Here is an 11884-nt window from a genome sequence, read left to right on the forward strand (position 1 = left end):
GTGTTGACAGATTTGTAAATGAAACTGCACTCCAGTGGACCTCAAAAAGCTTACTGAATTTACATGCGTCAGAGAGAGAGAGAGAGAGAGAGAGAGAGAGAGAGAGAGAGAGAGAGAGAGAGAGAGAGAGAGAGAGAGAGAGAGGCAGAGAGAGAGAGTGATTGATTGATTGAGTACTTTATTCATGTAGATTACAATATATACTGGCTTATACACTTATATACAATAGCTTACAATACAGCAAAATTATAGATGAATTTACATAATACAGACTAAGAAAATAGTTATTGAACTCTATATGATATGAAAAAGCAATTTGTAATATCAAATCAAATCAAATCAATCTATTCCTCTCCATAAATACACATTACAAAAAATATAGAAAGCATTATAGGGAATTTTCTTCACATGGGCTATGATGCCTGTGTGCGACGAAGAGTCCGAATCATTTAATATATTTATTTTAATTCAGAGGAGGAAACAAGAGGAAAAACTAACTAAAGAGAGAGAGAGAGAGAAAAGAAATGGAAGAAGGGAAGAGAATGGGTAAGAAAGAGAGAGTAGAAGGGAGACACATAGATAGGAAGAGAGAGATAGTAAGAAGAAAGTACAAAATAGAAAAGTTTTAATTTGGGTCGAGGATCATCCATCAGGGCCGCCAGGCAAGCACATGCCAGAGACGGACATAGCGAATTAAAAACAGATTATTATTTTCAAAAAACCTTCTGGAAATGGTAAACAGACCGCAATAACAACTGTGATGTTTCTCTACTCTGTTGGAACAGCCAAGAGAGCAACATTTCCTTGTACGCGGCATTACTGTATGTGTTAAAGATTGACAACTGAACAGGCATGTTGCAACACAAGCGATGAGCAATATAATGGGGGCATCGGGCTAAGGCCAGAGTCGTCAAGCTAGGCATCCTTATGTTGCTTATGCTAGAGACACGTGTGAAATGGTCATGATTTGATACAATTATATTTAAACTTCCCCTCCTTTTTTGCATATGCACAAGTAGTGCCTTGATAAAATGCTGTCGAATATCCAAAACCTGAAACTCCATGAAAAGCTGATCAGTAGGATAGCGTCTTGGATGGCCTGTTTCAGCCTTGATAACTGCCTTCTGCACAATCAGCAGCGGCTTCAAGACATTCATGAAGATATGAAACAGACCGCATTTTCAACTGAACACAAGCAATAGTCTGAATGTCAACTTATCTGAATACTGCCCCATACAACAATACCACTGTGGAGCAGTCAGTGCCTGAACAAAAGCAAAGTATGCCAATCTTATAATAGAAGGATCTAGCAGGGAGTTGATCTTTTTAAATAAATATATATTTTTTCTGAGCTTTTGCTTAAGGTGCATTGTGTACTTATCCCATCATAGATTCTTATCAAAGTATACATCAAGGTATCTATACTCAGAGACCTGCTCCATCTCCTGACAATTGCATGTAGTAAGATCCGGACATGTATGAATAATAATAGACAATCCATCCCTCATATTAACATCATGTGAACTGAGTTGCAGAGGCATGACTTTTGTTTTGTTTGTATTCTAGGTCAAGGAGTTTTGATCAAACCATTTTTTCAGGGTGTTAAGGCCCTCATTAGCTCTCCTATAAGCAACATTCCATGTTTTGCCTTCAAACAGTACAGCTGCATCGTCTGCAAAAAGGAACATTCTCCCCCTGGATTCTACCCTCACTATATTATTTATATAAATAAGAAACAGAAGGGGCCCGAGTGTGCTGCCCTGTACCACCCCGTAGTCTACAGTAGCCATGGAGCTTTCAATGTTCAACACCCCAACCACCTGTTTGCGGTTAGTTAGGTAATCTGTGAACCAATCCAGGGAAATGCCACGTACCCTGACATGCTACAGCTTCTTAAACAGTGCTCTTCTATCAATGGAGTCAAACGCTTTCGTCAGATCAAGGAAAGCAGCGACTAGACAGTTGCCCCGAGACAAACTATTGAAGGCAGATGTTGTGAAGTCAAATAAGGCCTCATTAACATCGAGTCCCTCCCTGAACCCATACTGCTCTGGAGCTATAATTTTGTGGGCTTCAAGAAAGTTACTCAGCTGTACCCTCACCACCCTTTCCAAAATTTAGAGAAAACAGAAAGGAGTGATATAGGTCTGAAATTTGGGTATGCATTCTTATCTCCACCCTTGTGTATGGGAATGACAGTTGCTACTTTCAGGGCCCTTTGAAAAACGCCTTGTCTCATGCTATTATTGATCATGTCAGCTAAAGGTTTAGCAAAGTATTCAACATTATTCTTAACTAGGGACGCTGCAACACCATCGAATCCAGGGGCAGAGTCACCCTTCATGGAAAGGATTACTGGAGTAATTTCTGCCTCTGTTACAGCTTTGAAAAAGAAAGTATTTGGATTGGAAAAATCTTCATCTGCTACAATCCTTTCACCACCCGAATTCAGAGCTGCAGCTAGATTATACCCCTACCTTGGAGTAATAGTTATTGAAATTGTCTGTCACTTGCTTAATGCTATCCATATTATTGTAATTCTGGGTAAAATCTGAAATTGGAAAATCATTCGTTTTTTTTTTGTCTTCCTGCCAGTTCATTTACTACTCTCCATAATTTTTTGGGGTTATTTGTATTCTCAGCTATAAGGTTACTATAGTATTGTTTTTTGGTTGCATGGATTAAATTGGGAAGTCTGTTCCGGTGATTTTTATAATGTATTTTCAAGGTTATATTAAAGGGTTCATTCTTCAATCGTTTCCCCAATCTATCTCAAGAGCAGGAGTTATCCACGGTTTAATGACTCTTGTTCTACTAGTAGTATTAATTGGTGTGTATTTTGCTTCATTTAGATTTTCTCAACTATTTTCATGAAGTTATCAGAACTTATATTGGTATCATATTCATTGATTACAGTTTGCCATTTTTCATTTCTTATTTTGTTAGAAAAAATTCTAAAATTGATCTCGCGGAATGGAGAGATATTAAGCAGAGGATCCAGGTCCCTGTTTGCCGGAGGGTACTGTAGTCCAATAACAGTTGCGTAATGATCAGTAATATGAGACGTGAGTATGGCTGCTCTAATAACAGGAGCTTCCATCGGTCTTACAAACGCATGATCGAGACAAGAACTAGTTGTAGGAGAGACCCTTGTGGGAGAATTGAGACAGTTAACAAAACCGCTCCCAAACGAGAAATTAAGATACTCGTCGCGTTCGTAAATTGTATTTTCATCAATGAGGTCCAAGTTAATATCACCTGTCATTATATATTTAGTGTTCTCCTCGGAAACATCGTAGTAGTTTCTTAGACTGTGAAGGAAATCACCGACGTTAGACCTAGGGCTCCGATAAACGGTTAGAAGTTTCACATTCTTTCTATTGAATTTTAACTTTACCTCCAGACAATTGGCACCGCCAATTTCAAGATCCCTACAATCAGTCATTATATCCTTCCTAGTGTAAACTACAACTCCATCACTTCTATTAGAATAAACTGTTGTGCAAACAGCCTCATACCCATCTAAGTTGAATGCCCTCTGAGTCAAAGTTCATCTGAGCAAAGAAGAAGAAGAAAGAAGAAAGAAAGAGATATAATGAAGAGAAAAGGTAAAAAAACTTGCTTGGTTTTTGGAAAGAAAAAAAAACTCGCTGCCTGGGTCCACCGATCAGACGTGCCATTAATAGTAATAATTACTGTGTATAATGAGTGAAGTGCCTTAAATAAGGAATGCCAATACAGATACCGGTAAGAATATCCGCATAAGAGCTAGATAGATTGAGAGTCTTCTTAATTACAAAGTCATGTAAAAAAAAATGCTATAATAATAAGTTTATAAAATAATAATACTAAAAAAAATAATAAAAGGGAATGGGCTTGAGCATAACTAATACAAAAAAAATGTCTATTCAAAGAAAGATGTAGAAATATTATTAAAACATTCATGCTAAGGATTTTGTATCGTAATTTTGGGCAGAGGAACAGAGAAAACAGATAGAGAAATACAACTCGTGGAAGCATATCATTTATCAAAGTGATTGATGATAAGGACCGATAAGGTTAAACAATGAGTGCAATATAAATGTCAATCGCTTTTCAATAATTATTATATTAGTCTGCTCGACCACTATTTAAGTTTCAGTGAAGAATAGAACATCAATGAAAAATAATTTTCACTTCAGGCTAATATGATGTTTCTACTTTTCAATAATTATTATGTTAATCAGCTCGACCACTATTTGAGTTTCAGTGGATAATAGAAAAATCAATGAATAATAATTTATACTCTAAGCTACCATGATTTTATACTCTATAAATTCATCCTCAAGTTACCTATATAATATAGGTAATATATTTTTAATATATATTAACATTTAATATAATAATATATAATATAATATAATAAATATAGATAATTATATTGTTATGCATCTACATAAATTGGCAGAGCTTTGGACATATCATTGTCCATTCTTCGGAAAGAATATTAAAAATATCCTAGGGAGAGAGAGAGAGAGAGAGTGAGAGAGAGTGATTCAGATTCAGATTCCCTTATTCATGTGTTTGACAAAACATAATTCAACTTACGTTCTAGTGTTAAAAATAAATACCAGTAGCGGTAAAATGACATGGTGAATCATATTAAGCTGATGAGTTCTACAATAATATTGAGCAAGAATAATGATGAAAAATACAAAAGTTAAGATACTACTGTAATGTTTTCACATGAAACGGTGAAGTTTGGACCTTAAGAAGTCCATTCTCAGAGAGGGTATCAAGGATACCCTCCCCTTCAGCACTTAACCGTAAAAAAAGAAAGTTGAAAATTCAAAAGAAATTTTATGTTTAAGAGAAAAAAATATCAATAAGTGAAAACCAAATCATAGAAACGATAAATCATTCAGTTAAACCAATCAACAGAAAAGAGTAAATAATAATAAGGGGAAAAAATAAAGGAAAAGTTAGTTCCCAATAATTAGAAAATCAATATGATATAATAATTGGAATAATGAGGGAGTGAAATTTATTATTAGAAAAAAAATTTGTAGATTTAAATCCAAAAATAATGTTAATGACAGAGGGAAATTATTGTACAAAAGAGATTAGTTCATGTATCAAGATAATATGATTATGGAAGTTCATGGAGGAATAATAATAATTCTAATTGGGGAATTATGAAGGGGAAATTATAATACAAAAAAGAGGGGAAGGGATATACAATAAGTTTGCTAAGATCCACTCGAGGAAGAGTTAGAATACGAAACAATCTTGAATGTAGCCTATACACATTTTTATGCTAAATTTACATGAAAGAAATAAAAAAGAGAAAAGCTATCATTTTTACTTTGGAATGGAGGGAAATGATTATAAAGGATAAGAATAGGTATTGAGGAAGGTTTAATTGAATGTCATGCTGCTCTAGGGTTGGACAGTTTCAGCCATTTTTTCTAAAAGATAATATCTTAATGTACGGGTGAAGTCCTTTCGACTCTCTATGGACCTAATTTGATTTGGGAGTGCATTCCATGCACAACAACCGCTAACAAGGAAGGATTTTGTATAAATAGTTGTTCGATGATTTGGAATTCTTAGAGTATTTTCACCTGTTCTAGTGTGGGAAGCATCAATTCTCCTACCTTCACATACAAATTTAAAATCGTTTTTGAAATAGATTGGTTCACCATATTTTAAAATGTCCCTAACAAGCTTGATTATACGGAGCATTCTCTGATCAGGTAACTTTAAAGTAGAACTATCAATATGGGCATGAGTGATTCGTTCATGGCGTTGGAGAGAGTAAACAAACCTGAGGCAATAGTATTGACATCGTTGAAGTTTATTGTTTAAGGTTACTTGCATATCATTGAGCACAGAATTACAATATATAAGATGTGGGAATATGAGCGATTTGACTAGTAACAATCTAATTTTTCTGAGAAGAATATCTTGCATCTTCTTCAATGAATGCATGGCAGAGAATACAAATTAATTCGATCAGACCAGTCAAGATTTTTGTTCATAATAATTCCAAGGCTTTTAACTGAATCACAGTAAGCTACTTCGACACCATCAACATTAATTTTGTTAAGTGAGTTTGAATCGATGTTGTTTACTAGTCTTGAATATCCAATTATTATGGGCTGAGTTTTTATAGGGTTGAGTTTTATTCCGTTTTTCCTTGTCCATTCTACTATTGAAACTATATCGTGATTCATTTTATTTACTGTTTCATTAATTTTAGTGATTGGGCAGCTTGCATAAATTTGAAGGTCATCAGCATAAGTATGGAAACTAGAAAATCTGATGACAGAGGGTAGGTCGTTTGCATAAAGAGTGAAGAGTGGGGGGTCTAAGATAGTACCTTGAGGGACGCCATGGTTAACATACAACCAATTAGACCTATTATTCTTAACAGAGATACATTGCTTTCTACCTGAGAGATAGGATTTGAACCATGCGAGGGTTTGATAACTGAACTCAAGAATAGCTAGTTCGTTCAACAGAATTTCATGATCTACAGTGTCGAATGCTTTTGAGAAGTCAAACAGACAGAGGACAGTACACTTTCTTTGATCCATAGCTAACCTAATATCATCGGTGACACGCAAGAGAGCGGTTTCAGTAGAAAAAGATTTTCTGAATCCAGATTGGAAATTATGTGGTTTCCTATTTGCTTCAAGAAACTCTACAACTTGTGAATGAATAATTCTTCCAAGTATTTTGGACAGAGCGGGTAAAATACTTATTGGTCTGAAATCTTCAACTTTATTGGGAGAGGTGTCTTTGTTTAGTGAATGTACTACAGCAAGCTTGCAATTTTCAGGGAATTCGTTGTTTTCAGGGACTTGTTAAAAATAAATGTTATGGTGGGCAACACTGCAAACAACATTTTTCTAATAAATTCAATCGGTATGTTATCCACCCCAATTGCATTGCTGTGACTACGTTCTATTGCTTTGGAAACACCCAGTTCAGATATCAGTTAGAAGTTGAATTTGTTTTGAAGTGGTACATTTAGATTGGTTACCTGATGTTTGAGATTATTAATATGATTATTGATGACTGTCTCGTGACGTTGTGTCGAATGAGAAACGAAATGTTTGTTAATATCGTCCAAAGGTAAGTCAATTTCAGTTTGAGATTTCTGTTCACCAAGGCCAAATTTTTTATTCCGCGCCGTAGTGATCTAGAGTCTTGTCTAATGTCTGTCATGAATGAGTTCAAGTACCTAGTCTTCGAATTCCGTAGCTGTTGTTTTACTTTGATTGAACATTGAGATGAGCGGCTTTAAAAAGATTCTTAAGAAGTTTGTTAGCTAATATTATGCTTGTGTCCTGAATATTGTTACCATTATTATTATTATTCAAGTTAAAATGAGGAGAGGGTGAGCGAGCTGGGTTGTTACTGAAAGGCATCATTCAAGACACCGAAAGACAAAGATCCAACTAAATAGCAGAGCATGACAGACGAATTAAAGGGTAAGGTAAAACTAAAACTAGGAAGGCTTAAAACTATGGAAATCTCAAATACAAGGATAGTCATGAATGTATCAGATAGTTCGGCGTCCGTTGGAAAAATAGAAATTCAAGTCCAAATTAATCTACAGTGCACTTTTATAAAATTTATCAGAGTCCAGCAGATACGTAGAATCCAGTAGAATACATGTGGTGGGCAGTTTGCAGTGGTAGATGCTGATGGAAACGAGCAGGTGGGGGAGCGAGAGAGAGCCAGGGCGGTAGCAAGAGAGAGCGAGAAGTCACAGGAACCAGGTCTGATAACAGGAAGAAAAATCCAGCAGAAACACAGCAGAAAAAGTACAGAAAGTATATGAAAGTCATTGAGAGGATGGACAATCAAAAGAAAGTGTACAGAGAGATGGAAGATAAGAACGAAAAAAATGAATAAGTAGATTGATTTCAAATTGCAGTTGACGGTTGTTAGAGAGAAGAATGTGAAGAGAGGACTAAGCTGTGTGAGAATACACATAGATTATTGTCTAAAAAGGTGGATGAAGAGAGATATATTAGAAGGAAGTAGTAAATATCCGGTGCATAAAATGAGGTAGATAATAAGAAAACGAATAAAACAAAACCAATCCCATAGCACCCCTCATTCCTAAAAAATGGCTGAACTTTTTAAAAACCTTTCAAAAACAAAGGGCACCACAAGACCTACCCTTTTTAAGACCTAAGCTTTTTATTAATAGCTCATGTTATCAACTACGGTGTGAACGCAACTCAACATGATGTTATTAACTTTTGTAATTAACATCAGTTGATAACAAAAATGTTAGAAACTTGTTTTATTAGCCTATCTCCGGAGTAAACGCAGCTTAAAAAACTATAATTCATCAAAATTGATTTTTTCTTCAAATTTCACTCATTTTTGGTAAATCATAACTCAGTACTCATTGGAGATAGAAAGTTCCAAATGATCTCATTTTATTCAGAATTTTATAATCCAGAAAAAAGGCGGAAACAAATATTCTGTTTGATTACGAGATTTGGCAGAAATAGCTGAAAACTGTGTGTGTGTGTGTGTGTGTGTGTGTGTGTGTGTGTGTGTGTGTGTGTGTGTGTGTGTGTGTGTGTGTGTGTGTGTGTGTGTGTGTGTGTGTGTAAGAGTGTATGTGTGTCTGTGTACACGATATCTCATCTCCCAATTAACGGAATGACTTGAAATTTGAAACTTGAGGTCCTTCCCCTATAAGGATCCGACACGAACAATTTTGATCAAATGCAATTCAAGATGGTGGCTAAAATGGCGAAAATGTTGTCAAAAACAGGTTTCACGATTTTCTAAAAAACGGTGTCATTGGTCTAGCTCCATTGGGGGGGGGGGGACACAAAAAAAGATAATTATGAACTTGGAGTGATTAGACAAAAAACCAAGATTATAATCTTCAACCATGAATATGGTTTCTCAATATTAAGTGCCTCACCTTGTGTTGGCATATGTTATAGCCTATATTGCTCCGTGGAGGGGCATGAATGTGCATTAAAAGAAAAACAATAACTAGAACAATTGAATTAAAAGAGATAGATAAACAGTCGTGAAATTTGAGGTTATAACTCAGTAATTCGTAGTTGTATGTTAGGTTGACCAACCTTCGTTTTGCTGGGAATGTGTGTCGGTGAATTCAGGGTGCCTAAGTAGAGTGAATTGTGTATGGATGAAACTGGTTTAAGAAAATAATTTGCTAAATTGATGGGTTGGCGGTCTACAAAGGTAGCCGAAGAAGGGACTGTAAATTTCTAAATTAGCACTGTAGGTTATTATGTAGTGGATAAAAATCGAATCCAATTCAGTAATAGAATGCAGTTCAGTTTGAAGCTGCTTACTATGATCAATCCTGTCACTAGGATCAAACAGAGATATACATTTCTGCGAGAGTTCCTTCTCCAAATAATAACCAATATACTACGGTTCTAATACCTGTGTTACAGTTGGAAGAGATATTAGACCGCACAAGACAACAGACAGAATATCAATTCCATGCGAACCGGGTCTCTGATGAATACCATAGGTTATATGATTGCAAAGTGCTAAACCAAAATAGTAAATACTTAGAGTACCGAGTTTAATTCTGATGCTGTCCATGCGACATATTACCTCTCCTTGTGACATTGACTGGATATGAATGCTGGATCCAATACACCTCAATGTGGTAGGTTGATGGCAGTCGATTTTTATTTGATTCTGGAGGATATCTCCAATAAAATGATTTATTATTTGATAAGAATATCAACTACCATCCACCACCAGGAGAAATAATCTTCTAATAATAAGTACTATACTCAATAATATCTGACTATTGCAAAACAGGTCATGTCCTGCACGATTGCTATGCATCAGTCAAGAAAGAACGAACTTGGAGGTGTAATGAAATAAATCCAGTTCAGTGAAAAGGTAAAATAAATTTATACTGAAAAGTATTCTCAGACAGCGAAATATTTAATAGATAAATGAACAGATTTCACAAAATATAATTTCCAACTGATAAGGGATGAATATTGCATGATAGTGAATTTAAATCTTCAAATTATAGATACTATTTGAAAATTTAACACTTTCTGATTGAACAAAATGAGATGGGTGATAGCTCTTGGAAAGGGTCATAAAATGCACTAATCAAATAGGCAAAGTAAGCTAATACAAAATTATTATTTAAAAAATAAAATAAATGAATAGTAAAAAACATTATCAGGGTGGGGTTTCGCCTGAGGAAATAGACCTTTTGGCTAAGTACAGCGTGAATATTAAAATTTACTTATTGCAATAAAAATCATTTATGACAACTTCATACCCCCAAATCTACAGTCATGACTCTTCCCAAATTGACGAATCCATACACTGTACAATTTTCGTAGACTAGCGGGGATCCCCCTTTACATGTTCAAACAACTCACGTAGACCCTTGTTTCCAGTCTTGTTTTCGAAGTATATTCGGCCATAGAATATATCAATCTGGCTGGATCCTTCCGCATGGCGAAAAACGTCGAACAGACCTCACTATTATAATTTTAGGGTTCATTTAAATGAAATCGCAAAAATCAATATCACACATTAATATAGGAACCTTAGAACAACTTTTTAAAACAGAAAGACAGAGATTGAATTACATAAAAACAGGAACTAAAGCTTTCAAACAATAAAGTATGTGGACCAGGTCTGCATCCCACTGGTGACTTAGGAAAAATGGCCTCGAGTCTTCTCTTCTAATTTCCACCTGAGTTTCTTCTTAGAAATTTATCTTGCCAAATTTACATACTAATTCGGGATTGGTCAGATTCTGTGACATAACCAATATGCTGAATGGGTGGTGGAAGCATATCTGACTTTAAAGCTTTTAAATGAGCAAAATTCCTAATTGTAGGTTGTTCTAAATTATTATTAAGCTCCATATAATTATAAAAATATACAAATGAATAATATAAATTCATCTATTGTGATATACATTCATTAAATAACTTCAAGAGTAAATAATGATTTTGTAGAACATAGATGTGCTTTTATAACATAGAGTAGAGGTATAAAACATACAACAATACACATGTTTGTAATAACAATGAACATGATGATAAATAAAATATATCTTTTTTGTTTATATAGTTTTTTATATGTTAGAATATCGACTCTCAATCATCATACACAGGCTAAGCTAATTTGTCTTTGTATTCTAACAAATATATCTTCATGACAGCTCATAAATAAATATTTAGGCCCATTTGGCATAGAAATTATCATATGGAAAATGAGAAAATTGATATTATATAACTGTCGCAATCAATTATTGATCAAACTGCCTTCTCAATTGGCTATTTGTTGACAAGTTAGCTTTGGTCGGTTTGAGGTTATGTTTCGATTCAATTCCAACCTTCAAATATTGCCTTACTGATCAAAATAATAAACATCTCAAATACATACAGTTTTCTCAGTTAATGAATTTCTGAAAGGTATATGATTACTGATTCATTAGTTTCAGCCTGTGTAGGTCAGATAACTGTCGTTTATCTGCCTTAGATAAGATTATGGTGCTTTCCCAGTGATGGAATTCATTTTGCTCGTATAACAGCCTATGAATGAATTGATTTATAATTCGAGGGCTGTACAACCCTTTGGTACATCACATAAAAGTCCCTCTAAATCGAATCTGCGGGTTTATGATTCAGGAACAGTATCTATGAGCTCGCAGGCTTGATTTACTGAAGGACCAAATGATTGACTTGATATCTGCTATCTTACATAGCTGGTCTCAATTAACTGAGCAAATGTTTGGTTCATCGAACACAAAACAGTTTCAAAGTGCCCTAGATGGTATGCAGACCCATCTGGTGCAAATTAAGGTGATAAGGTACCCCTTAATGGCACGCAGGCCATTGGT

Source organism: Nilaparvata lugens, chromosome 6, assembly GCF_014356525.2.
Source record: "Nilaparvata lugens isolate BPH chromosome 6, ASM1435652v1, whole genome shotgun sequence".
Taxonomy (NCBI): Eukaryota; Metazoa; Arthropoda; class Insecta; order Hemiptera; family Delphacidae; genus Nilaparvata; species Nilaparvata lugens.